This window comes from Ylistrum balloti, unplaced genomic scaffold (assembly GCF_031769215.1).
Source record: "Ylistrum balloti isolate Yb309-2 unplaced genomic scaffold, AGI_CSIRO_Ybal_v1 Utg370274, whole genome shotgun sequence".
NCBI classification, from domain to species: domain Eukaryota; kingdom Metazoa; phylum Mollusca; class Bivalvia; order Pectinida; family Pectinidae; genus Ylistrum; species Ylistrum balloti.
This window is the reverse complement of record NW_026782212.1, coordinates 164,997-192,965: the sequence shown is the minus strand read 5'-3', so window position 1 is coordinate 192,965 and position 27,969 is coordinate 164,997. Positions and strand designations below refer to the sequence as shown.

The 27,969-nt window shown below is 34.5% G+C and overlaps 8 non-coding genes across 8 annotated transcripts; 6 read left to right on the top strand and 2 right to left on the bottom strand.

Moving 5' to 3' along the window:
- Window positions 1-130: 130 nt before the first annotated feature.
- Window positions 131-202, bottom strand: Trnad-guc (transfer RNA aspartic acid (anticodon GUC)). The gene has a single exon. It is a non-coding gene; the product is annotated as a tRNA-Asp (tRNA).
- Window positions 203-2,214: 2,012 nt separating this feature from the next.
- Window positions 2,215-2,286, top strand: Trnad-guc (transfer RNA aspartic acid (anticodon GUC)). Its single transcript has one exon. It is a non-coding gene; the product is annotated as a tRNA-Asp (tRNA).
- Window positions 2,287-9,919: 7,633 nt separating this feature from the next.
- On the top strand, window positions 9,920-9,991 carry Trnad-guc (transfer RNA aspartic acid (anticodon GUC)). The gene has a single exon. It is a non-coding gene; the product is annotated as a tRNA-Asp (tRNA).
- Window positions 9,992-12,075: 2,084 nt separating this feature from the next.
- Window positions 12,076-12,147, top strand: Trnad-guc (transfer RNA aspartic acid (anticodon GUC)). The gene has a single exon. It is a non-coding gene; the product is annotated as a tRNA-Asp (tRNA).
- Window positions 12,148-14,436: 2,289 nt separating this feature from the next.
- On the top strand, window positions 14,437-14,509 carry Trnad-guc (transfer RNA aspartic acid (anticodon GUC)). Its single transcript has one exon. It is a non-coding gene; the product is annotated as a tRNA-Asp (tRNA).
- A 1,627-nt stretch (window positions 14,510-16,136) lies between these two features.
- Window positions 16,137-16,208, bottom strand: Trnad-guc (transfer RNA aspartic acid (anticodon GUC)). The gene has a single exon. It is a non-coding gene; the product is annotated as a tRNA-Asp (tRNA).
- Window positions 16,209-20,143: 3,935 nt separating this feature from the next.
- On the top strand, window positions 20,144-20,215 carry Trnad-guc (transfer RNA aspartic acid (anticodon GUC)). The gene has a single exon. It is a non-coding gene; the product is annotated as a tRNA-Asp (tRNA).
- A 2,467-nt stretch (window positions 20,216-22,682) lies between these two features.
- Trnad-guc (transfer RNA aspartic acid (anticodon GUC)) lies at window positions 22,683-22,754 on the top strand. Its single transcript has one exon. It is a non-coding gene; the product is annotated as a tRNA-Asp (tRNA).
- Window positions 22,755-27,969: the final 5,215 nt, after the last annotated feature.

The window sequence follows — 27,969 nt, the reverse complement described above, 5'->3', positions numbered from 1 at the left end:
GTTCACATATGCTTTATCACTGTTGAAAAGCGTCCAACAACAACTCATCTATTTTGATTATATATATTCATATTCTGTCTGTTTAAGCTTGTAATATGTCGATTGGTATTTTTCGGGAATAAAAGTAATCCTCCCCGGCGGGGAATTGAACCCCGGTCTCCCGCGTGACAGGCGGGGATACTTACCACTATACTACCGAGGATTATATCCATTTGCGTTTCCCTTTGTTTACTTAGCATGAGCTTGTATGTCGTCCATAATATATAGACATGAATATGTTTCAGTTAAATCGACTACTGTCGTAATTGTTTTTATTAACCGGACATCACTTTCGTATTTAGACTTAAATTTCTAACTTTTTGTCGTTACTTTCAAATCCACATGATATAAGAGTGTTTTGCGCATGCGTGAATTAAAACTAGGTTGTCATTCCAAAACTAATTAGAATAATATGAATGTGCTAATCAGATAAAGGTATTTATACAGCATATGTATTTATATATGCCAAGACATCAGTTAGGCGCCATCAATTTCAGTAAAATATTGAAATAAAAACAGATATTTACTTTTTTATTAATAAACCTTTTCGTAATCCTTACAGCATTTGCACGTGTATCACTGGTGAATCATACACGTGCTCATACTGCATTTAAAAATGGCACGTCAAAAACTGACAAATGCTGACAGACAGCAAGCTTCTGGAATGGTATAAGGTGGTAAGACATACCGGCAAGAAGCTGTATGTTTTTACTATCAGACATAACGCTAATCCGGCAGACAGTAGGATTAGCGTTTGGAGACCAAGGCATACGGCATACCATCATAATTACATTCTGTGCGCAACGATTTTTGTTGGTGGCTGTGTTACTGTTTGGGAATCTTATTTCGCTAAAGTGTAAGCTTTGCTTGCTTGTCATTGACCATGATTAGATCCTTTGACCTATAGTTTCAAATTTCCACCAGGTAGCAGATTGGCCTATCCTAATGGATGAGAATGGATGACAATGCCAAACCGTATAGAGACGACATAGTACAAGACTATTTTAAACAAGTCAGAGGGGCTTCCATGACTTATAATGTCACTAGACACTGGGACTATCTCGGACAAAAACTCGTTGCAAGGGATCCAAAATACCAAACAATTGGAGAATTTCTGACAACAATTATTCAAGTGTGGAAGAAGTTTTATCGGAACAGCTCCGGCGTCTGGTCAATGGTACAAGACGACGAACACAAGAATCGTACCAGAAACGTGATGACTATACTTGATATTGACATATTAATACCCGATAGAACTCGTTGATTGGTTCATATTCTTGATGAAGTAACATGGTTTGGAGATTTGATGACGTGTCTTTTGATAAGAAAAGGTTAAAATCAGACATTTTCTAAACTCTGGGAATTTTTTTAGCACATCTGTTTAAAATGATACAGTATCATTGTGTGTAGTGTTGCTGGCTGTCTAAAAACATTCCTTTATCCTGTTGAGTTGTCATTAAGTACTTTTTTTCTTAAATACACCGAACACAATTATGCCCAGACTAAGGTGTTGTAGTCCCTTACTTAGGTCAAAATGTATAATTCTTACACTAAGACTAGAATCGTTAAGTAAGATATATATTCACTTTCGTCCACAGGTCATTGTATGGAAAAACCTCGTGTAGTCCTGCATGTACTTTTAATCTTGTATACTTTGATTATACATGTACTTCCATTCATAGCTTCAGACAACTGTATCTTCTTTACGATATTGGCAGCATGTAACCTTTGACCTAAGTAAACCAAGGTCGTTGACCAGGGCCGTTAGTTATTTAACCCAAAATATTTATGTCTAAAACAATAACTATTTTACTGTAACTAAAATCCAAAATCAAACAATATTCAAAGAACTGTTTTTTTCTGTGTGTTACTTTGAGTGACTATATCATTACTTGTGACCAAATGGTGAGGTTTAATACGGTACTAACAATATCTTGTAATAGAGACTAAGGGTGTGAGGACGAAAACTGATGACTCGACACAATCTTCAGCATGTTGATATTCTATGATCACTGCTAGAACAACTGGTCAACAATGTCAGCTCTTTAAACCTGTGTTTTGTGTATACATTTATGTATATAATTCCAGTGTCAGCTAATCGCGTGAGGTCTTAATTATGTTTATTATTTCAGCAATTTGTTGGTGAAGACAGAATTATTTCGCTAACGATGTCAGTCCTCGGTAGTATAGTGGTAAGTATCCCCGCCTGTCACGCGGGAGACCGGGGTTCAATTCCCCGCCGGGGAGGACATATTTTTTGTGCTACAATCTAATCTAAAATAATGTTGTTCAATTATCCTATTATACAAAAGTTATATATATATATATATATATATATATGTACATATATTACAAAACTTTTTTTGCATTGCCTCTAGTATTGGACATATTTTCACACAATGACAATATCTAACATGAGATGAAGTGCTTGCTATTCCAGCACGATCTATTATGGGTGATGTTAGTGTGTGTGTGTGTGTGTGTTTTTACAATACCGTTGTTGATTACTGATCTGTCTCAAGAAATAACTAATTTCTCGGTAGTACGGTGACAAGTATTGATTTGAATTTTATTTTCGAATTTTGACAATGTATCTTCATAAATGCTTTATATATAGCAAAATGTACATACTGTATAGCATTTAAATATAGTTACATCGTCTCTCATATAGATGTTGGTATTACATCAGAGCCTTACATTGTGTTTAATTACCGGTCGACTTTTGAAGGTTACTATCAATATATGTAAATAAAACATTGAACACAATGCCTTCCAGTGATAGTATCCCATGTCAGAAATTATAATATTTCATGAATTTTGGGTTTATTGCAGATTCCTACCTATATTTTTACTTCTAATTGGTCTTTTTTTCTATTTTCCTCGATCATCCGCTTGTATTTCAACATGATGAAAACAGCTGTATTTTACACTTTATTATTTGAGGATATTATATCTAATTCTGTATTGAAAGTTACTATTCACTTGTGTATTCTTGTACATGTACAACCCATTGAATGGAAATGTGATTTATTACAGGTTTAGAAAAATCAAATCACACCAAACCTCACATTAGTCTTTATATAAGATATTAAGATTGAAGCATTCTCTTTCAGTTGATAACTGCATGACTGATGACGGCCATAACAAAGCCTTTGTTGCTTAATTCTAAATCTATTTAGCAATCTCCTGTGGATATAACTTATTCTCACTAATTGTCACTTGTGTCTATAACGTATGGTAAACAATTGTTGAATATTACCACAAACAACAAGAACATACCAACACATTAGCAAAATATTACTTAAAACTCAAAATCGATTAAACGAGCGTTGAAATGTAACAAAAGAAATATTTACACAGAGAGCATTGAAAATGTAACATTAATATATAGCCGAATTGAAAGATCCCAGAAATTGGGTATTATCTGTTGTAGAATGTAAAAGATCATTTATTTTCCATTCCTAACTTTCATCTCATAACGAGCTTAAATCTATACACTGTTGTTCATCCCAGCATTAAGACACATGACAGTGTGTCAGTATTCAGGCTGAATTTGGCGCGTGAAATGAAAATCATTCAAGCCATTAACAGGGTATAATTGGTTATTAACAGTCGGTCGTTGTATAGTTGGTCATTACACCACTGTTATGGGCTTGATGGATGGAACATTGTGTGGTAGCTCAGTCGAAACCGCAGCTGATAGAACCCTGCCTGCCAATGGTTAACCACTTAATATATGATATTCATTCTGATAAGTTCACGACCAAACCTACAAGTAGGGCTCTTAAACATTGTAGATTGATAAGCCTCAATGAAGCGATGGATAAAAACGTCTGCATATGCCTTTGACTCTGACTAATGCGCACGCGCAGTACACCTGGGTGTAATCGCGTGTTATCGCATCAACAAAAACGTCTTTTTTTACAACAATAGACACTAACTTTTCTATGACACTATCGCAATGCAGGCTTTTTGGTTACAAATACATCTGCCATCATCAATATGGTAATCGGTAAAGGACTAGCAATTATGGCAATGTCGTTTTCTATTATAAAATTGAAATATTCCCAGTCTAAATATGAATATGTATGTTGACTATTCATTCAGTTATAAAGGCTGCAGGGTGATGAAAACATTGTTCTCAGCGAGTAGGCATCGGATTTTGTTTTACACTCTAGTTTTATTTTACGCTGCGTTATATGTGTCATGTCATAAATTGGGTTGTGTTACGGACATGAACACTCGAGTCAGGTGCACCGCTTCTCTAGTAGCATCCCCTCCATCTGATTACAATATCTTTCATATTAATTTTCTATAGAACAGCATCGTGGCAGATCGTTAACGCGATAAGGTGCGTTGTGGTACAATGTCGTTTGTTACCATATTGTATCACAATGCTAGGAAATTCAATAGATGTTCCTTTTGAAGTGTAAGATAGAGTCACACATTTTGTTGTCCACCCTTAACTTGTCCTGACACACAAACATGCGGATTTACTACTATATAAATATCGTATTCCTGTACACAAAAATACACCACACGAAGACAATGTCGAAAAGACTTCTAAATAGTATCGTTACAACGAATATCAACCTTAAGTTTTGCACAGTAACAGAATTTTGATTAAATTAGAATTTCATCATTCCACTATTTAATCTGACTTTAAATAATGATATTTTTTTATTATTCTTTTAGGATTTTCAATATGTTGTATTTGTGATTAAAACTTATCTCCACTATAGTGAAAAAATAAAGGTTTTAACATACCTTAAATATAAGCCCGGCTATCCTGAAGATAGGCCTGGAGTATTTCTTATATAAATAAACCTGTATTTATATACCGCGTCTTATTTTTGATTTTTCAGTGGTTTATATATATACATATAACTAGTGATAACATAATTTTCTTGAAATGATCTTATGACTAATGAGATAGCGTATACCAAACTCATGTACAATTACGACAGGTAATTCAAACCTGGAACCTTCGGGTCAACAATATTACTGTATATGATGCATTGTGTTAAGTTATTGGTATTTAGGACCTTGTCACACAACGAAGGAAGACACTGTCTGTCTAACCATCACACCACCAAGACATCCCCAAAAAAGGATGTTTGGAACTTGTACTGATAGACAACTGATTTTTTTCCATTCAAGATCGTATATAGATATATATTATTAATAACGCTTTTAGAAAAAGGCCGTTAACAATATTTTAGGTATGACGTATGTTTAAACTAAAGTAATACAAATGGGAATAGTATTTTTATTAACTTTGTTGAAATTAGCCGATTTTCTGATCGGCAGCAAGTGAAGCGGAGATTAAATCAAGCACATACAGTTTATTTTTGCTACCCGTTTGCTTGTTATGACACTTTGTAGTTTGATTCATTCTTGAGAATATTTTTGTCAACGATTCTCAGTACAACACAACATTCATCAGTAAAATATTACAAGGATTTATGGAGACCAGACATGACATCATAAAGCAAAGTTGATGTCATGTCACTCAGTTCTACGTGGGGCAGAATGTGAGGTGTGATTAGACTTACCATCCAGCGATTAAAAAAAATAGTCACTCAAAGTCAACAAATTAAATGAGGTAGTTTTATTTATATATTTTATAGCCCCTTGTACAATATAAGTGCGTCACCAGGACCCACTTATAAAACGGGAGACAGACTAACCATAATGTTACCCAAAGATGGATAGGGAAATGATGAAATGGTGGTGTTAACGGATTTCTCTCTGCACCAGAGTAATCAAACATCATCTTCATGGCAATATCATAGTCTATTTTATAACACATTTAATTTGTAATTAATTATACTTTTCATTTAAATTACATTAATTAAGTTCTTCAATGTGTTTTTCGTTAAAACAGATGAAACTGAGCATCGAAAGAACTCAATTCTCCAGAAAAATGATTACAAGGAAAATTTAAGGAATGGCGAATGCTGGTAACATTTACAAAAAGGTAAGCTGCACTTAAAAGTTCAAACTAAAACTTGTTATATGAATGAAAACCACAAAACTGTCCTCGATAAAAAAAACAAAACCGCATATCTCATATATTTACAGCTGTTATATATTACACGAGAGGACATCTGTGTACAGTTGTAAGGCGCGCGCTGTTACCGTCCAGCGCAGGCGCGTGGTAGTCATTTGCCAACCAGCTGGGCATCACAATGCCGTCGGGTCGGCTTCTAACGGGTCTATGCTCTTACATGTATGTCCTTTCGTCCGCATCACTGCTCACATAGCCTTACCTTTGAAAGGTAAAGTAATAAACTTCATTTAACTAAAGTCCTTTTATCACTGGTTTGTAGATTTGAGTACAGCTATTCTATATTGTATGGTAATGAGTCTGGCGCGTGCTCAATAGTACTTATTTTAAAATAAATATACCAATTAGTGAAGTTGTTATGTAACGTCATGTATCACAGGTGTATGTATGTTTCCGATATCTTGTTAATAACCGTTTATCTTGTACGAAAAAGATTTGTACGATTTTATATATATATTATATGTTTATATGTCGTATTCGGGTGTTGTAACTGCAAATATTGATTCACAATAAATGAGTTAATAACTAGCATGAAAACGGACAAATCTAAGCGTTGTGTTTTAATCCATATGTTCCGACCCGTTCTTCGTCATATTTATGAAATTCTATATAAAATTGAGCCGTACCTAGTACCTACAACTGTGACATTAGCACCGACTAGTGATGTCGGTATAATGAACAGGAATCAATACGCTTGTTTTTTCTATTTTGAAGTATTTGTGCAGGTCCGGTTGTTTGATTTATAAACATTTAGGCTGTTTGTCACATACCATTAGATATAGGTGAGTTATGTCGCAGATTCGGCAGGCATTTGAAGACATCATAAGAATTTCCTTCCGAATAAACCGTTGAAACTGGCATTCAAATTGATTCAGGTGTATAATTCAAACAATTACTGACATTATCTTAAAATGCACAGACATGAACTTTATCATATGATCAAATAACCAATTGCTTTTTGCAGCACTTCCTTTCAATAGAGCAAAAACAATCAAATTCTATTTGAACTATTTAAAAATCTGTTTATTACTTAAAACAAAACTCTTAGCCGTTAACACCGATGTTCATTTAACTGTTCTGTCTGTTCATACGGATCACTAATTTTCTAATCACACCTGTTGATGATAAAATATGTTCAAAATTTCTGTTTGCGATTAAATAGTAGGACAATTTACATTAACATTTGAGGATAAAAGCGGCTAACCCATACAGCTGTGTGTGGACCGCTGTACAAAACTGGCGCGCAAAATTGCCGTTAGTACCTCTGCATCTGTTGTTAGCCAGGTGTAATAGGCTTGTGACAAAGACAAAATTATCGATTATTTTATTTAAGATTTTTAAAATGATGATCCCTTCTGTCTGACTCATATAAAAATAGATATTTACAATATCAGAAATAACATACCATGATTTTAAGTATCCGACATTGTGATATAGCCGCCATATATTTGTTTTATTATATTTTCAACATTAAGTTGCAGTTAGACTACAAACAAATATTGATACAGTTACAATAGAATTATAATAACAGAAGAAAAATCTGTGAGGTATTATCGTCTGTGGTATATCAACTAATGTTTTTCGTTTCGTCAAATAATAGTTATAAGAACAGTAAAGGTGATCTCAGTCATTACATAGCCGATGTAGACGTGCCGTGCCTACATTGTTAATCTATCATTATGACGGAGTGTGTCTCACTTAATGTGGAGTAATGTCTTATAAATATATGAAATGTTTAAGCGAATATGTTTCAGTTGCAACCAATAACGCTGTTAATGCAATAATGGCTAGGTCCAGCTTCTATAGCTACCTTGGGTGTTTATTTTCCTGACAGTTTTATACTAACGATTGGTATATAACTTATAAGATATGGATAATAATTTATAAGATAAACTACAGTGGTCATTTTTATACTTAGAGCAATAATAAAAAATGACCATTACAATTGTTGAAATGTGGATGTAAGCTGCGCATTACCACTAGTGTAGTGTGATCCCGCCACCATTTCCTTACCAAGGCACGGACTGCTAATTGGACAAAGCCGTTGAGTTAACATTAATATCGATTTTATTCCTCGATTCGGGAGGTCCTATCAAAGGGTGCACCAAATATAAAGATCTTGTAATGTCGGGGTGTGTGGAGGTATTACAGGTAGCTTTACACAGCAATCAACAAACCTGACACAAGTCTTGGACAAAGAACGAACAACGTTGAATGCCTAGAAGTTTGTGAATGATTCTAAAATAGCGGATAATTTAGACAAAGAGCACAAAATCGTTTTACAATTAAACATGAATGTGTTTATAATAATGTAACTTACAAATATCCTTGAAACCTGTTTAAATTTACCGATGTCATTATGTCAGGTTGTGTACAACAGATCCGCTCGTAATAACCGCATTTCGATACACATTCCGAACAAAATCAATTATATCCTAGGAATTCTTACACTGCAACTTAAGCTGGTTCGTCCTTCAAAGACTCGCTGAAGGAATCAACCTGGATACCTAAGAGGCGAATCAACGAGTACAATCAAAATAGGCGAAAAGAAATTTGAAAAACCAAATCGGGAGACACACAAGTCCCAAAATTCAGTTATTGTCAATGTAAACAATTATCTATGTATTTGTTTTCTTGTCCGGATTAGCTGTTGTTTGTAACTGTTTTACCGATTAAACACCGCGGTTTGGCAAGCTGTAAATATTGAACAGCTTTATAAAACAAACATAATAAACAAAGGGCAGTGGTCATTAATGTGTTGAGTGTAAATCTATAGTGCCGATGATAACACTTATGGCTTCAGATGGGTTTCAGTATAAAAATATATATATTGTATAATCTTTCGCATGGGGTAATCAGGCAACCCATTTCAAAACGGTGTCACTAAGTTCATAAAAACAACTTCCACCAAATAAGTCAGATTGTTTGTCTTGTTTACACAACACCTAGATACATGACTTTATAGTATTGAACAAGGTTCGAACTTATTAATTGGAAATCAAGAACATTATATTTATACATTAGGGTGAGATATCCCAGTGGTTCACTGACTTGCCACTCCCTGATCCGATGTTTTTGTTTGTTTTTTTTATGTGAGACTGTACCACGTAATTCCTCAGGACATTAACAAATTTTGCCAGCTTTTCATTTTCATCTTAGGAATAACGAAAGTACTCATTGCCAACATCATACATTTGTTGACATGGCCTGAGGTCAACATGTGTTGTGTTGAACCAGAGGACTAAACTGTTACCTGAGACCGAATGCCGATATAACAAACGTTTTGTTTGGACTCTACTGTTGATATCTAAGAAAATGAATCATTACAGATAAATATTATTGATAATGTCAGAAAATGTCGAGTAACGGCCGGGGAGTACCGAACGTTATCATATCTTTATTCTCTATGCTTTTCTATTGTAAATAAAGTCTGAAATTCCATGTGTTTGCCCCAGAACAAGGTTACCGGTCAACATCTGAATGTTGACTGCTTACGTCTCAGTAATGAGCTGTGCCACAATAGTGCTAGATATACACTGTGTATATACACTAATATATCTATAATGTTATGCCTTCCATATTAATGTTATTCTAATTAGTTTTGTAAGAATTTCTATATTTTAATAACGTTTGTGTATTTTATTGACAAAGAGGGATTAGGCCTAAAATATTGTTTTAAAAGTGCATGCTTCACTTTTGAAATGAAAGTGCAACGATTTAATAATCAAATATACATTATTCATTACAGACTCTGTGAGAAACAATGGTAACACATCTAAACTATCTCTACAGCAGATTTAATAGCAAGAATCCTCGGTAGTATAGTGGTAAGTATCCCCGCCTGTCACGCGGGAGACCGGGGTTCAATTCCCCGCCGGGGAGGATTGTTTTTATATGTTTGTGGACTTTTTAACATTTCCCCCTCTCTTTTCATGTTTGTAAGGTGACAAATTGAATAATGCTTGCTGTAATTAAAAATGCAATAAAAAACTAAAACTGTACGATTTGATTGTAATGGGTATGATCATTGCTAAGTGTAGTTACTACAACTGAGAAAAGGAAAACTCGTCGGATGAGTAATACATATAACCACATATTTAATACCTGACGTTATCAATACAGTAACTTTGTTTTTTAATCACAAGGATGTGTGCAATATGCAAACGAAAACAGTAACAAACGGTAGCGAATATTTTGAAAGTGTATGATTGAAATAAATCAAAGAATATATTGTAATTGAGATAACATGATGAGCCCACAAGGAGAGTAATGGAGTGGCTTTAGTATCACGGTTTGTTTGTTTTACGATAAACATTCAAACAACTGCTCTAAACTTCCTATCTAACGTCGATACATTTGTAGATGTCATTTCTACAATCGTCTTCAGAGTTGATAGAATAGTATATTTTACTCGGAAATCGATATTATATAAAATTGTACGAGTAAACACATGTTTTAACTAATGATACTGATTAATTTACAGTAACTAATACCCGAGCTAAAGCTGAGTTTTCCTTTACATTTTTATTGCGATATTAAGTATGGTTATAAGGTAAAACGACCATGGTGAAGATAGCAGTTATAAACAGCTGACAGGTGAATGATCCCTCAGACTCATTCAGATCGAAAGAAGGGTTCCTATTGGATGACCTGTGTCTATTTGAACAGTGTATATTCTACATTAGTTGCTAATAGATTTACATAAATATGCTTTACATTAAAGCAGGATGTCTGACTTTAACGTTAACACAATGACAATTACAAACTAATATTTTTTTCTATCTTTGGCAATAAATGATCTATTGCAACGATTGTCATTTATGTACAAAAACAACCAAGAAAAAAACCGACATGTAAACGAAATCATAACCAAATACAAATGTAGTGCATTAGGACAAGATATGGAAAAAAAATACACTGACACTCTTGCAGTAGAACAAAAGAAACAAAACCAGGGGTCCCAAAAGGCACGCGTCTTCCGTTTCATCTACGTCAGCCGCAATACAGTCTAGGACAATCTATGTAAGTACAAGAGGTAGTGTCGCAAAGTACACAACCAACAGAATGAACACAACCGTCACAAACAGTCTGCCAAATCATCATGTTTAAATATAACGTACATCAGTAAAATCTTATTTCCTACAAATCCCGTGTTATCCCACTCACTGTCCCCCACATAAGTAGTTCTCCAGTTGTGAATCCTACACACTGTCCCCTACATAAGTAGTTCTCCAGTTGTGAATCCTACACACTGTCCCTTACATAAGTAGTTCTCCAGTTGTGAATCCTACACACTGTCCCCTACATAAGTAGTTCTCCAGTTGTGAACCCTACACACTGTCCCCTACATAAGTAGTTCTCCAGTTGTGAACCCTACACACTGTCCCCTACATAAGTAGTTCTCCAGTTGTGAACCCTAGACACTGTCCCCTACATAAGTAGTTCTCCAGTTGTGAACCCTACACACTGTACCCTACATAAGTAGTTCTCCAGTTGTAAATCCTACACACTGTACCCTACATAAGTAGTTCTCCAGTTGTGAATCCTACACACTGTCCCCTACATAAGTAGTTCTCCAGTTGTGAATCCTACACACTGTCCCATACATAAGTAGTTCTCCAGTTGTGAATCCTACACACTGTCCCATACATAAGTAGTTCTCCAGTTGTGAATGACGTGTCGTAAGAAAGGTGACATCAATGTATGTATACATGACAGCATCTTATTAACTCATTCATATTATTCTAATAAGTTTTGAAATGGCAACATTCTCGTATTGAACGCATGCGTATAACACTTCTCTACAAAGTTCATTTCAAAATAAAGACATTAAGTGATAAATTTCAGTCTTAATAAGAAAGCAATATTTTTATGGTTAGAATTTATTTGAAATAGATTCATGTATACAGTATAGATAACACACCTGCTTATGACAAATAAATAAAGAGAAAACTATACGTATATAATCCTCGGTAGTATAGTGGTAAGTATCCCCGCCTGTCACGCGGGAGACCGGGGTTCAATTCCCCGCCGGGAAGGATTATTTTTATTCCCAAAATATAACAATTTATATATATAACGTTTCATGCTTAAACAGACTGAATATGAATAGATATAATAAAGAAAAGACGAGTAGTTCTTGGACGCGTTTCAACAGTGATAAAGCATATGTGAACTCTATCACTTTTCTTATCGTTTAGATTTCAACATATCTTTTATTTATCTGTTTAAATCAAATACTTTGCAAGCGGTTTTACGAAATTGAGATAACACGTTTGTTCCCTTGAGAACTTCCCTTACGTATACGAATGTGAACAATACAGAAGCGCATTCCGTGAATATACGCCCAAACCAAAGGAGAAATATACGGAGGACGTCATCATAAAAATGATTGAACTTCTGGTCGACAACATCTTCGTCGAGTTTGGCGGATACATCTCCCAACAGACTATTGGTATAGCTATGGGAACAAACTGTGTTATCTTTGTTGACTGACTTGCTTTTGTTTTCATACGAGGCTGAACTTATGGACAACAGGCCACAAAACCATCCAAAGTTGTTTAAGTTCACGGTCAGACATATTGATAGCGTCTTGTGATTGAATAACAAGAGATTTACTGACACACATCCATAGTATATACCCACTAGAACGGGACACGACATACTCTACATTAACCTTTTATCTCGATATTTACGTGCAACACAACCAACAAGAAAAGCTTAACACAAAAGTGTTTTAATTTCTCTATTGTGAATTTTCAATCGATGGATACCAACAAGCATACATTCCAAACCTACAGTGTTCAAATGTCGCAGGTGATTCGATTTTCAAGGCCTTGTTCCGATATCACGATTTTCATGCAATATGTCTGTAACTGAAATGAACGTTTTCGAGTTTCGAGAGATGCAGGTTGATGAAAAGTATGGAGAGGTTTAACGGTCGTCATAGTGATATCATTAGAAAATGCGATATGACGTCGGACGTGTTTGACATATGTCTGTCGGTTCCGTTGAAGTTTGCCTTGTTCTCATTTAGGTACATGACATTATTTTTTCATGAGTCTCTATTACGAGCTTTCCCTTGTTCATAATTCGGCCAAATCACATCTACTGTGAGTTTGGGATAAGGGTTTATTGATATGTCGACATTTTCTCTGTTGTGGTTACAGTACACGAGGGAGTGTGAGAGTTAATGCCAACAGTCCGAAGTCAAGTAGGAAACAATAGTTATATATATATCAGCAATATAGAATACAAAATCCGACAACAATATCAACATTCCGTCAAGTGGTTTTCAACCTCTCCAATACTATACAAACGGCTGACCTTTTGTCGGTAAGATTTAGTTATTGTCTACCTTTTCCACTCTGTACAAGGCCATGCTAGTGTACCAGATTCGGGTGAACGAGAATAAAACAAGTTATCTAAATCCAAGACCATGACCGAGGTGAGATTTAGGTTGAAGCCACGAAGAATATCGAAATGATTGGTCGATGATGTATATGTTGATGTCGTAGCAAAAGTATGGTAACAAACGATTTGCCACGTTGAGTTTTTGTTTGTTCTGAGTTTGCCAATCGTTGTCTCAGGACAGGTAACAAAGACAGATGTTTACATTATATTCAGTTATCTATTGTCAACAGTTTAACACCTTCACGACATTTGTGGACATACTCCCTGATAGCATAACATACCATACTGACATCTCACATAGCTAATTACTTAACACTAGCGAAGTTAACAATACAGAGAATTAATCCATTGATTACTTATCGTCTTATCTCTTAAGCCGGCACTTCACCAAAACAGAATCAACCGTTGATTCCTACACAGACATAATATTCTAAAACATCGTCGTTTTAAATGTTGGCAGTCTGTGCCACATTTACAAAACTGAATATGGTACCAATATTAATTTTGGCCTTAAAAACGAAAAAGAAGAATGGCGATATAACTCGAGAGTAATGAAGTAGATTGATCTGATATACATAATATACATTTGATATTATCGTACCGTATTATAACAGTGAAAACGAGGTTCAAAACAGCACATGTATCAAATTAGCTCATTCATGTTATTCTAATTACATACGGAATGGAAATATTCTATTTTGTAAGCGCATGCGCTCATTTCTGTTATATGACCTTGATATGAAAATAAAGTGGTGTTGCTATAGATTTTATTTGCGGTCATAAGATATAACTATACGTTGTACGAACCAAATTATTACGAATATTGTCAACTTCATTTCTTCTCATATAGATCTACCAAATATATATATCATACCAGCTTATGTCAAAACTAATGTAAGGAACCGTGGGTGTAATCCTCGGTAGTATAGTGGTAAGTATCCCCGCCTGTCACGCGGGAGACCGGGGGTTCAATTCCCCGCCGGGGAGGATTATTTTTATTTCTAAATCACATTTTTTTCTCAAATGAATACTTGTACCTGTAATTGTTTTTAGCTCTTCGTATTAAATGGAGATATGCCACATAATTGATCTTGGTGTAGACATATTCATTTGTATACCAATACCCATTAATGATATGTATCTATTACTGAACCAAAGTTAAAAGCTGGTACTCGCAATCATTGTCTATAACTATGGTGGTAACAGAAGTAATGATAACGAATAATTAGTCCATCTTCTTCTGTGCTATCAACTTAGTCATATCTCCGATATCCAAAAACCGAGAACAAATATTACTTATACTCGTAAATCAAACCAATAATACAGCTTTATCTAAATTGTATCTTTTCACCTTATTTTCAACTAAAGAATGCTTATATTTATGTCATGTACTTTAAAAAGAATAATACTGCTCCGCTTTCTACTATACCATAACTACCTTAACTGAATATATACTCTCTTGATCTCAAGATATGTGAACGATGATTCAAATGTTTGCTTCAGTAAAACCTCAATAATTAATACGTTATTAAACGTCCTGAAGAAAATTCAAACATGTCGATGGTGAGTTTTGTGGTAAATACATACTTGATGATGTCTTATCAATTAAGGCTTGTAACATCAGTATACTCCTCGGTAGTATAGTGGTAAGTATCCCCGCCTGTCACGCGGGAGACCGGGATTCAATTCCCCGCCGGGGAGATTTTTTTTCCCAATTTGAATTATAATCATATCATCATTCTATTTTAAGATCTCAACATTAAAACAAAATATGTATTAAAAATTTTCAGTAGACTCTCTTAGTCGGCTTGTAGTCATCAGTGTACGGTTCATCTTACCATACACTTTATTGGGATACATATTGCGAGTCATTATTCTTTTATGAATATAAATCTAGGACACTGCAGTTAATATCAACACTTTATGGGGATAAATAGTGACACTTATTATACCTTTATTAATCAAATTCTAGGACAGACAATATTAACACTTTATCGGGATAAATAGTGACACTTATTATACCTTTATTAATCAAATTCTAGGACAGACAATATTAACACTTTATCGGGATAAATAATGACAGTTATTATACCTTTATTAATCAAATTCTAGGACAGTCAATATTAACACTACTACTTAACATTTTGATAGGGCTGAAAGATATTAGTATATAGCTCTCAAATTTAACTGAAGAATGCCTACTTTAGACATTATTTAAAGGGAAAATCCAAGGTTACGAAATCGAGGAAAGTACCGTGGCTAAAGAATTCACAAAAGACTGTGCTTATCTTCAACGGAAAGCAACACAAATCTCTTTTGTGCTGATACGTAAAACAATTGCATGTATGGTGTGATTCATTAGACCGAAGGAATATCGGACTTAACTTCCCCTCGATTCCTACCTAAGTTATTTATGTGACTTTTGTAAATGACTTTATTTGTATGTTTGTAAATATTCTCTTATGTCATATACTTTAATCTTTGAGGAATAAAGATTGAATGAATACGCGGGGAAAAGGCTGAGCTCCCACCCCTCATTGGTAAAAGGAAGGAGAGGGCGGATTATGCCGAACACATGTATTAATTATAATTATAGTTCGAATGGGAAAAAAATCTCCCCGGCGGGGAATTGAACCCCGGTCTCCCGCGTGACAGGCGGGGATACTTACCACTATACTACCGAGGAGTATACACATTTTGCATGCCTTTATTGATAAGACATCATCAAGTATGTAACTAATCTGCAGGTGTCAATCTCTAAAAAAATACTTGGAGAACGTTTTTATTTGACAACCACGATGTATTTCATTTCAAAAGGTTAAAGTGAAGTTTAAAATGTGATGTTTATAATAATATCGTAGACAAGAATAAATACGCATGCGTCAACAAAACTGAGCATTGTCTTTCCGTATGTAATTAGAATAACATGAATGAGCTAATAAGATACTGGTATGTATATTTAGTCTATAACTATCTGGTTTATTTATTTAGAAGGACAAGATACATATAAAATACAGATACAAGGAACTTTAGATAGCGTCACATACATATTAACTCTGAACAGGTAAGCCCGTGATATCTATTATTACTTTAGATAAGATTTTAAAGAAAGAGTTATGTGATACATATAAACATATATATCAATTTGAGGCATGAGTTTTAACTTAGTACTTTTAAACACAAATACAAAAATGTATACACAAATACGAAAAGTGTTGATGCAGTAAAGAGTAAATTTGAGTAAAGATGCTATAATGTTTTAAAGAGCAAATGATTTGGCACTTTCTACCAAACTCTCTTGAAAACAAACAAAAACAAAGAAAAACCCAGAAATTTTATCTGCTTTCATTAAACAAAATTAAACTCAATGATTAGGTTATTGGACATTCCTAAAATTCCTAAAACAGGACTTTTGACAAGTTTACTTTACAAAAACAGTATTTACTCTCGGCACTTCTACAAGCATTGCCTGAAATTTTGACACTGATAATGTTCTGAATTGACACCTTTCATATCGTCAAAAATTATATGTAACCCATCGGTTCAGGTAAAATTAAGTACATGTCGTAAGAGAATCATTAATTTCTAGGAGAGACGGACGTGAAATTCAGTTATCATGTGTCGTATACTGTATAATGATCAAATGTTGTCCGCTGTTATTATTTCGACTTAAACGATATTTCGACTCGAGTAATTTCGAGACAACGACTTTCAATTGTAATTGAGAAAATGATGAGTTGTGATCATGCAGGATATGTTTATGGTTCCATTTTGCGAACATTTTTCAAAGAAATAAGGTACGGTAAATAATTTATAATATTGTTAGCGATAGACTACGAGTCAGTCATATTTGGTTTAAACGTATAAATTTTTATAATTATATTTAAATGGACAGGTGTTGGGAGGTTGTCCTACAATTTCTGTAAAGTGAGCCTCAAAGTTTAAAAGGGAGTCAAAATTTATACCTGAAAGTTTGAGATATGTTAAATAGTAAAGAAATCAATGATTTCTGTGAAAGACGGACGTGAAATTCGGTTATCATGTTTCGTATACTGTATAATGATAAGATGTTATCAGGATTGTTATATTTAGATGTAGGATATAACACATGTGTGTGATATACGTCTCTGCTGCGTTAAGTCAACAAGTGAAGGATGATGACGTAATACGAGAAAGAGCTTACAGTAAAGACGATATCGCCGCAAAACTTACTTAAACCATTAAGTAACGTCTATGTATGTCTTTAAATAGATGGTTACTAAAGGTGGACACCGTAATAATCAATTACCTTGTTCATGAAAGTATCTCTCAAGATAAATGTACTAAGGCAGTCTGTCACAAACTGTCTTATAGTATTGCTATACGGTTTTCTACATTGTTTACACCTAGCGATCTGTTCCACTGGTACACATGTGATCATTTTAGCTATAAATAAAACTGTTGTTTTGTCTATAACTGACGTTTTCAACATATTATATGGTTCATTGTAAGTACTATGTATTTTCTTGAATTGAACTAAGTCATTATCGCTGTTCATTCTCGCAACTAATAATACATTTTCTTGCTTCTAAATAACGTATTTTACTAAGCGTTTCCATTCGTTTTTAGAAGAGAATTCTGCACATTATACATACGTCTGTAAATAGATTGACAGTTCATATTTGGTGAGAATGGACCTAATATCCCTTCTGTGTCGCACCGGATCTCTTCATAAATTTCAAAAGTCTGCGAATGAAGATCGCTTTTGGAATACTGTTAGGTTAGCAAGTGATAATACATCGTAGGAAATATTATTAGCTCTTTTCTATCTCGCTCTGTATCCTTTGGAGTCCAACCAGACTTTCACACATGTCCGAACGGGTTACTGATCTAAGATGAAGTATCAATTTCACGGCATAATGGTGGAACATTTCCAATTTTTGAATGTCACATTTAGTAAGATTGTTCCATAGCTCGACTCCATATTAAACCGAAGGTAGAATAACTTTTCTATAGATGTTAATACGTGCGAGAGGATTTGTATACGTACAGTCAGTCCCCATATGTGTGATGGAGTGTAGCATGTTGCGATCTTTCTTGCAAGCGTTGTCAACAGCATCCATGTTTTTCAAATTTGAGGAAACAAGTACTCCTAAGTGTGTCTCGTTGTCTTTGATTTTTAGCGGGCTGTTATTGATAACCCATTCAAGGTTTTAATATGTATTTCGAAAGGTAAGTATATTACATTTTGATGCATTAAAATTAAATTTCCACTTTTCGGCGTACCTTTGAGCGACGTTGAGTATAGTTTGTAGAGCCTTAGTGCTAGTGGCAATATGAGCAACGTCGTCTGCAAGACAAGGATTTCCACATTCAATCGATTGGACGTTTGCTCCTACGTTCGTCGTCTCCAATTCGATTAACATATCTTTTATATGCAGTAAGTATAGGAATGTTGAGATGATTCCACCTTGTCTAACTGACCTTTGAACTCTGAACCAGCGTGACTGACTGTTGCCACGGATCACAGCGCTGTACATGTCTGTATACGCGTTAGATAGTATCCTAAATAATTTTCCGGTAATTCCTATATTATAAAGCTTTTTAAAAATGTCGTTGTGTTGCACCGTGTCGAAAGCTTTGTATGTATCTAGAAAAGTCACATATACCTTGCTTTTTTGTTCTTGATTCTCATGGATAAATTTTTGAAGACTAAATGATGTCGTTATACAACTAAGGTTCTTGCTGAAATCCTTGTTGTTGTTTACTCGGAAATTCAATATGAGCAAATTTGAGCCAGCACGAAATGCGCTTACAAATGAGTCTTTCCATCAGTTTATAGAGAGTTGGAAGCAATGATACAGGTCTACAGTTGTTTGGATCGTTCAGTGGTTGTAGAAGTGCCCAGAGTAAACACAATTTATAAAGTAAACTTGTCGAAAGTCCTGTTTTAGGAAATTAAGGAACGTGCAATAACCTTATCATTGAGTTTGATTTTGTTTATTGAAAGCAGATGAAATTTGTGGTTTTTCTTTGTTTTTGTTACTTTTTAAGAGAGTTTGGTAGAAAGATTATAGCATCTTTACTCAAATTTACTCTTTACTGAATTAACACTTTTCATATTTGTGTATACATTTTTGTATTTGTGTTTAAAAGTACTAAGTTAAAACTCATGCCTCAAATTAATACATATGTTTATATGTATCACATAACTCTTTCTTTAAAATCCTATCTAAAGTAATAATAGATATCACGGGCTTACCTGTTCAGAGTTAATATGTATGTGACGCTATCTAAAGTTTCCTATGTCTGAATTTTATATGTATCTTGTCCTTCTAAATAAATAAATCAGATAGCTATTGGCTAAATATACATAACAGTATCTTATTAGCTCATTCATGTTATTCTAATTACATACGGAAAGACAATGCTCAGTTTTGTTGACGCATGCGTATTTATTCTTGTCTACGATATTATTATAAACATCACATTTTAAAATTTCATTTGAACCTTTTAAAATAAAATACATCGTGTTTGTCAAATAAAGACGTTCTCCAAGTATTTGTTTTAAAGATTGACACCTGCGGATTACTTACATACTTGATGATGTCTTATCAATTAAGGCTTGCAACATCGGTATACTCCTCGGTAGTATAGTGGTAAGTATCCCCGCCTGTCACGCGGGAGACCGGGGTTCAATTCCCCGCCGGGGAGATTTTTTTTCCCATTCGAACTATAATCATATCAGCATTCTATTTTAAGATATCAACCTTAAAACAAAATACGTATTAAAATGTATAATTAATACATGTGTTCGGCATAATCCGCCCTCTCCTTCCTTTTACCAATGAGGGGTGGGAGCTCAGCCTTTTCCCCGCGTATTCATTCAATCTTTATTCCTCAAAGATTAGAGTATATGACATAAGAGAATATTTACAAACATACAAATAAAGTCGTTTACAAAAGTCACATAAATAACTTAGGTAGGAATCGAGGGGAGGTTAAGTCCGATATTACCTCGGTCTATTGAATCACACCATACATGTAATTGTTTTACGTATCAGCACAAAAGTAGATTTGTGTTGCTTTCCGTTGAAGATAAGCACAGTCTTTCGTGAATTCTTTAGTCACGGTAATTTCCTCGAATTCGCAACATTGAATCTTCACTTTCAATAATGTCTGAAGTAGGCATTCTCCAGTTAAATTTGAGAGAGCTATATAAGGCTGGACACCGTAATAATCAATTACCTTGTTCATGAAAGTATCTCTCAAGATAAATGGACTGAGGCAGTCTTTCACAAAGTGTCTTATAGTATCGCTATACGATGTTTACATTGTTTACAACTAGCGATCTGTTCCACTGGTACACATGTGATCATTTTAGCTATATATAAAACTGTTATTTTGTCTATATCTGACGTTTTCAACATACTATATGGTTCATTGTAAGTACTATGTATACGAGTTGAACAGGTCGCTAGTTGTAAACTATGTAGAAACCCGTATAGCGATACTATAAGACATTTTGTGACAGACTGACTTAGTACATTTATCTTGAGAGATACTTTCATGAACAAGGTAATTGATTATTACGGTGTCCACCTTTAGTAACCATCTATTTAAAGACATACATAGACGTTACTTAATGGTTTAAGTAAGTTTTGCGGCGATATCGTCTTTACTGTAAGCTTTTTCTCGTATTACGTCATCATCCTTCACTTGTTGACTTAACGCAGCAGAGACGTATATCACACACATGTGTTATATCCTACATCTGAATGTAATAATCCTGATAACATCTTATCATTATACAGTATACGAAACATGATAACTAAATTTCACGTCCGTCTTTCACAGAAATCATTGATTTCTTTACTATTTAACATATCTCAAACTTTCAGGTATAAATTTTGACTCCCTTTTAAACTTTGAGGCTCACTTTACAGAAATTGTAGGACAACCTCCCAACACCTGTCCATTTAAATATAATTATAAAAATTTATACGTTTAAACCAAATATGAATGACTCGTAATCTATCGCTAACAATATTATAAATTATTTACCGTCCCTTATTTCTTTGAAAAATGTTCGCAAAATGGAACCGGAAACATATCCTGCATGATCACAACTCATCATTTTCTCAATTACAATTGAAAGTCGTTGTCTCGAAATTACTCGAGTCGAAATATCGTTTAAGTCGAAATAATAACAGCGGACAACATTTGATCATTATACAGTATACGACACATGATAACTGAATTTCACGTCCGTCTCTCCTAGAAATTAATGATTCTCTTACGACATGTACTTAATTTTACCTGAACCGATGGGTTACATATAATTTTTGACGATATGAAAGGTGTCAATTCAGAACATTATCAGTGTCAAAATTTCAGGCAATGCTTGTAGAAGTGCCGAGAGTAAATACTGTTTTTGTAAAGTAAACTTGTCAAAAGTCCTGTTTTAGGAATTTTAGGAATGTCCAATAACCTAATCATTGAGTTTAATTTTGTTTAATGAAAGCAGATAAAATTTCTGGGTTTTTCTTTGTTTTTGTTTGTTTTCAAGAGAGTTTGGTAGAAAGTGCCAAATCATTTGCTCTTTAAAACATTATATCATCTTTGCTCAAATTTACTCTTTACTGCATTAACACTTTTCGTATTTGTGTATACATTTTTGTATTTGTGTTTAAAAGTACTAAGTTAAAACTCATGCCTCAAATTGATATATATTTGTATATGTATCACATAACTCTTTCTTTAAAATCTTATCTAAAGTAATAATAGATATCACGGGCTTACCTGTTCAGAGTTAATATGTATGTGACGCTATCTAAAGTTCCTTGTATCTGTATTTTATATGTATCTTGTCCTTCTAAATAAATAAACCAGATAGTTATAGACTAAATATACATACCAGTATCTTATTAGCTCATTCATGTTATTCTAATTACATACGGAAAGACAATGCTCAGTTTTGTTGACGCATGCGTATTTATTCTTGTCTACGATATTATTATAAACATCACATTTTAAACTTCATTTGAACCTTTTGAAATGAAATACATCGTGTTTGTCAAATAAAGACGTTCTCCAAGTATTTGTTTGAGAGATTGACACCTGCGGATTACTTACATACTTGATGAGTTCTTATCAATTAAGGCTTGCAACATGTGTATACTCCTCGGTAGTATAGTGGTAAGTATCCCCGCCTGTCACGCGGGAGACCGGGGTTCAATTCCCCGCCGGGGAGATTTTTTTCCCCATTCGAATTATAATCATATCAGCACTCTATTTTAAGATATCAACCTTAAAACAAAATATGTAATAAAATATATAATTAATATATGTGTTCGGCATAATCCGTTCTCTCCTTCCTATTACTAAGTAGGGGTGGGAGCTCAGTCAGCCTTTTCACCGGGTATGTATCGGGATCATTTCTACCACACAAGTAAACATCCTATACGCAACAGACCTTAAAATTTGCTCGTTCAAAAATAAGTTTATCATTGAGAGGACGCAGAATGGCCCAGATTGGCACCCATCCTTATCAGAAATTATCTTTACGTCATTTGATTAATTCTGTGATTAAAACCATTTATCCTACGTATTTGTAAACTATTTTGATTGGTCTAGAGATCTTATCAACGTGTATTATTTTGTTATATTTCACATCACGGTTGTAAGTATCACCATTGACTCTGATAAACAGTGAAAAGGTAACTATGTACCTACACATCTGATATCTCGTCTCCCATGAGATGACTCCACATCACGCTTTTCACGTCGCAGTGATAAGTGCCTGCTCTATAGAACAGCTGATCAAATGTCACACATTGTCGGGTTCCCACAAAGTTCATTTCACTTTCTGAATTCTTTAGTCTTTTCGCTCATCTGACAAGACATCTATATTACAGTGCACTTTCGTTTACAATAACGCCATACAACACATACACACAAATTTACACACAGTAATATTATAAACAGTAGTGTTGTTTTCGGTAACACAAACAATAGAGATATATTGCACAAGTACTGCCAACTTTATAACATGGATAGTCATGTATACAGCTAGATATTTCTGTCTACGTTTTGATATTGGCGCCAGAGAAAGACATCATCTCCAAACTCCAAATACAAAAAGGTTGTTTCCTAAGATACTGTATATATGATATATGCTACCTCGATATGCATCTATTTGATACAATAGATCTATGAAAAGTTCCAAACTTGATTACAAAATCTAAATTCATAATTTTTGTTCATCACATTCCAATATGCCTTCAGCGTAATCAACAACGACTGTTTAATTTTTACCAAACTGTGTGATAAATATGATGATTTCCCTATGGTAAAGACGCATTGTACGTCCACGAATTACATAGTTTCATGTTTAAAGTATAAATATGTGTAACGTGCATTATATTAATTATTTGTATCTTATTCATGGGGAAGAGTTCATAAGTTGCTAGAACTTGTCTCTGATCCATTTATCAGCTACTAAGATATCAAAGACGCTTCCTCTTCCGGCACACCTGGTCTTATTCGCATTATACGTTTTCATGAGTCCCTAGTTTTATTGAATTTTAGTTTGGACTATGATTATGTTGACATGTTTTCGTTCTTTATTTTTCTCTCTGCAGATTCACTAAGCAAGTGTTACACAGTCTAAAATAAGTCATACATATGTTAAATCTGTTTAATTTATCCTGTAGAAAAGAGACCAGAAACGAATATGTTACTTACTAGGGTAAGTTTGGACGAGAAGCTCTCAGGAAATCCCTAGTAGCACTGATGATGTTTGCTTTATTAACAGAACTGAGGAAAACAGGCCTGAAGCCAGTCTGATTTAGCATTATATGGCCAATTTTTTCTACGTCAGAAATTCTGTAAAGTTGAAATCGTTACTTTTATGTCGTCCATGTTGGCGACCAAGTTACACGTGCAATGGTAAGCGTTGTAATGAAATTTAATTGAATCGAATTGAACAAAGTCCTCCATCAAGGCATGGACGACATCAAGATGTTAAAAAAATCTAGGAAGTCCTTGCATTGCTGATGTACGATTGAAATGATCAGAGATTGAAAGTACCATGTCTGTATTTTATTGATATGCTAGCTAATTCTCAGTTTAATTATATGTTGTATGGAGCTGATTCTTCCTAATGTTTCTATTGCGATGATTATGTTTTTATAATAACAGACCATTTCTTATTTTCTTGTATAAATTTGATATTTTATATTCTAAATATTTACATTTATAGACGTCGATATGTACTCTTTTAGAAAGCCACATCATTCAGTGATGGTATTCTTCAGTGTATCTGGCTTGTACTTAACTACAGTCCTACCTACGCTATTTGTTATACTTATCAAAAACATTGTAAGTATCTCATTTATATATCTGTTAATTGTGTTTACATCTGTTAATCTTATTAATGTATTAAGTAAGCCTTACGGTTTACAAAATACAAAATATTTATTTACACTATATTCAACATCTCCCTACTAAACAGAATTGACAGAAGAACAAATAGAGGATCTAAAGTTCATTTAAAATCCGTGAGGCTAATCAGAGTATTTTTTAATTTTCACATTTACAAATATATTTCATTGTATCATGTTTCAGATTTAAATACTACAGAACTTTGTAAAATAGGATGCAGATATTCTAAACCTGACAATTTATTCTATCAATTTAGCTTTTAAAACCTACGTAAGGTGTAAAATTTGATCAGCCCAGATCTAAACTTTATTTCAGAACAAAGTGTTCGAAAATTTAAATACGGTTTAAATTCGATTGATATACCGCACGGTGTAATTTTATTGAAATAAATAAAAAAGAAGAAATTGCAAAAAGCTATGAGTAGTTATGCTGTGTACGTCAGAGTGGTGGAGATTTTGACATGGAGTGGGCGGAGATGTCGATACACAAGTCACGGTAGGCTTGCCTCGTGGCAGTCACGCTCCGAACGTAGGCCGTCTCGAGCTTGGCACGCTGCTACGTTTTCCTACAAATAGTAAAATAGCGCCTGTTACCAAGCGTGAAGGGGACATGGGCTCTTTAATAGATGTAAGGGAATTTAAAGTTAAATTATTTGATCGTATCCTTCTGAGGACGTGTAGGGGGGTGCACAGTTATCAACTTGTTAATAAATGCGTGGTTCATCATTTGATGTTTTCTTTACTGACTTTCACTGCAATGTAGACGGTGACGTCGAAACAAATAAAAGGCGGTGGCTATCAAACTTTAACAAAATCATAATTATATTTAAATACTACCCGTATGGAGCCTCTATTTACCTGTGTTCGACCTCGCTGACTTGGGCTCGGCTGTTTTTGAATTGTGGCGGTATGCAGAATGGGGAGATGCATACAGGTGTATGGCCGGTCAATTGAGTAATTCTGCAGAAATGTGTAAATATATTATCAAATACTAACTGTTCGTCAAATACATTGCGGTGAGGTGTAAGATACACAAACCTGATTTGTCATGGATTCGAATTTCGATGTCATCAGATAACATTCTCGGACGGATCGGAAAGTGGATGTTTAAATGTTGTATGATATGTGTTTAGGCCAACCATGTAAAGAATATACGCGAAGGACAAACTTAGAGGGAGTGTGTCTCGGGATATCTGCGTTATCCTGTCAGGGTGAGTGATACACCCCGGAACAACACAGACAGATCCGTCATGGTATGTAAAAAACAATATAATAATGACCATTTCTTCATCCGTCAGTTTCATAAGGATTTTCTCAGTAGAAATGTGTTGTCTAGATTGTAAAACGTGCACACCACTTCCTGAATCTGTCAATGTTACTGTGTTAGATAGAGATGTCGTACTGTCAATATAAATGGCACATAGATGATACCATAATAATGCAATTTTATCCAGCTTGTAGTTTTACATTACTTTAATACATAAAACTATGAAACAGAGACGAAGACTTGCTTATATAGTTGCTCTCGTATCAATATATAACACTTTGTATTAGTTTATCAACGACAGAACACCCATTTCTTCTAAGTAATTACACGAATTTAGATGGCAATATCCCAGTACTTCAATTAAGTCACTCGTGAAGCAAAGTTCTACTATATGTGGGGTGTAAACCAATATTGCTAAGAGTGCCGATATAACATACGACCTCGAATTTTCAATGTATTAAAGCAAAACTCAAAAAATACAAGCACGACGAAGTCGTCACGCGGAGTTAAAGATAGAATAAAGTTCATAAAGTTCAATGCACAGGTCCAGGGTCCATGGAAACATACACAACACAACTAGTCGTTTTTCCAACCTTTTACTAATTTGACATCTCGCGGGAAAAAATATATTCTGTAAGCGTTGCATCACATAGTTATGAAAGAGAACACGCCAAGATTTATCTTGCGTGACGATAAACCCCGCCCTCCTCGAGGTAAGAACACCTAGCCCCACGCGCCGACGACAATAGGAACATGTTTTCATTGGACGTTACGCATGCCATCTGCACGCGCGTCCGACTCTTGAAAACCCTTTGATGTAGAACACAGGGCAGGTGCTTTGGGTCCAAGATAAAGCGGCCGGGCGAATAGCGGTATTCACAAGCTCAGAACTGACCGCGAAAAGCAAGTAATTAATAAAGCACCACTATTAATTTTGGGGACGCCGCTTTCTGCTGGAGCTTTAGGGTTACATCTGCAGCCTCTCTGTACAGCTAGTATTGTCTATTGCCCTTTGAAGTAGACGCATCACAGACTCAGCTCTGTAGGTTTATTCCGTAATGCTCCAATTGTATTTGGAACTGTTGTGTTGTTAGTATTACTGACGAGTATCCGTGATAGGAAAATATACCAGTATTTTGGAACTGCTAAGTAACGGACCTAACGGGATCTTAAGTCTCTCGCGACAATGTCTTTGAACGCCACAGCTTTAGAGGTAAGTTTTACATTTATATCGTTATATATACACATTCTTACATTTCTCACAGAATGCGTATTTTAACAGTCAATTCATGCTGGACGGCTGATGCAGAAATATCAATCGTAGAAAGGACAATTAAAACGATGTTATTACAAAAAAATTAAAATTTCATTGCTAAAACATGTTCCACCACACTGAAATAAATCCCCTTTAATTCTGGATTTAAAAAAGATAAAAACAAATGTTTTTGTTGGTCGTTTTAGCTGTTGATAAATCATATTTTAGCGTCCCATTTCCGTCATATCCGAAAACTGCGTAATATATGGACATTAAATCAACAGAATTATACAGAAATGCATCGCTTTATATATATATAAAAGATGAATTTGACATCTAGTTCTGAAATTTGTTTTTTCAGTCTCATCTTTAAAACGTAATGTTAATTATAACATGTATCAGAAATCGATCTTAGGTATTTTGTCGCAAAGTTTGAAGAAAAATGAAATGTAGCTTGAAAACATACTGGACGTATAACCTCCAAAAACGTATTTTTGTATTT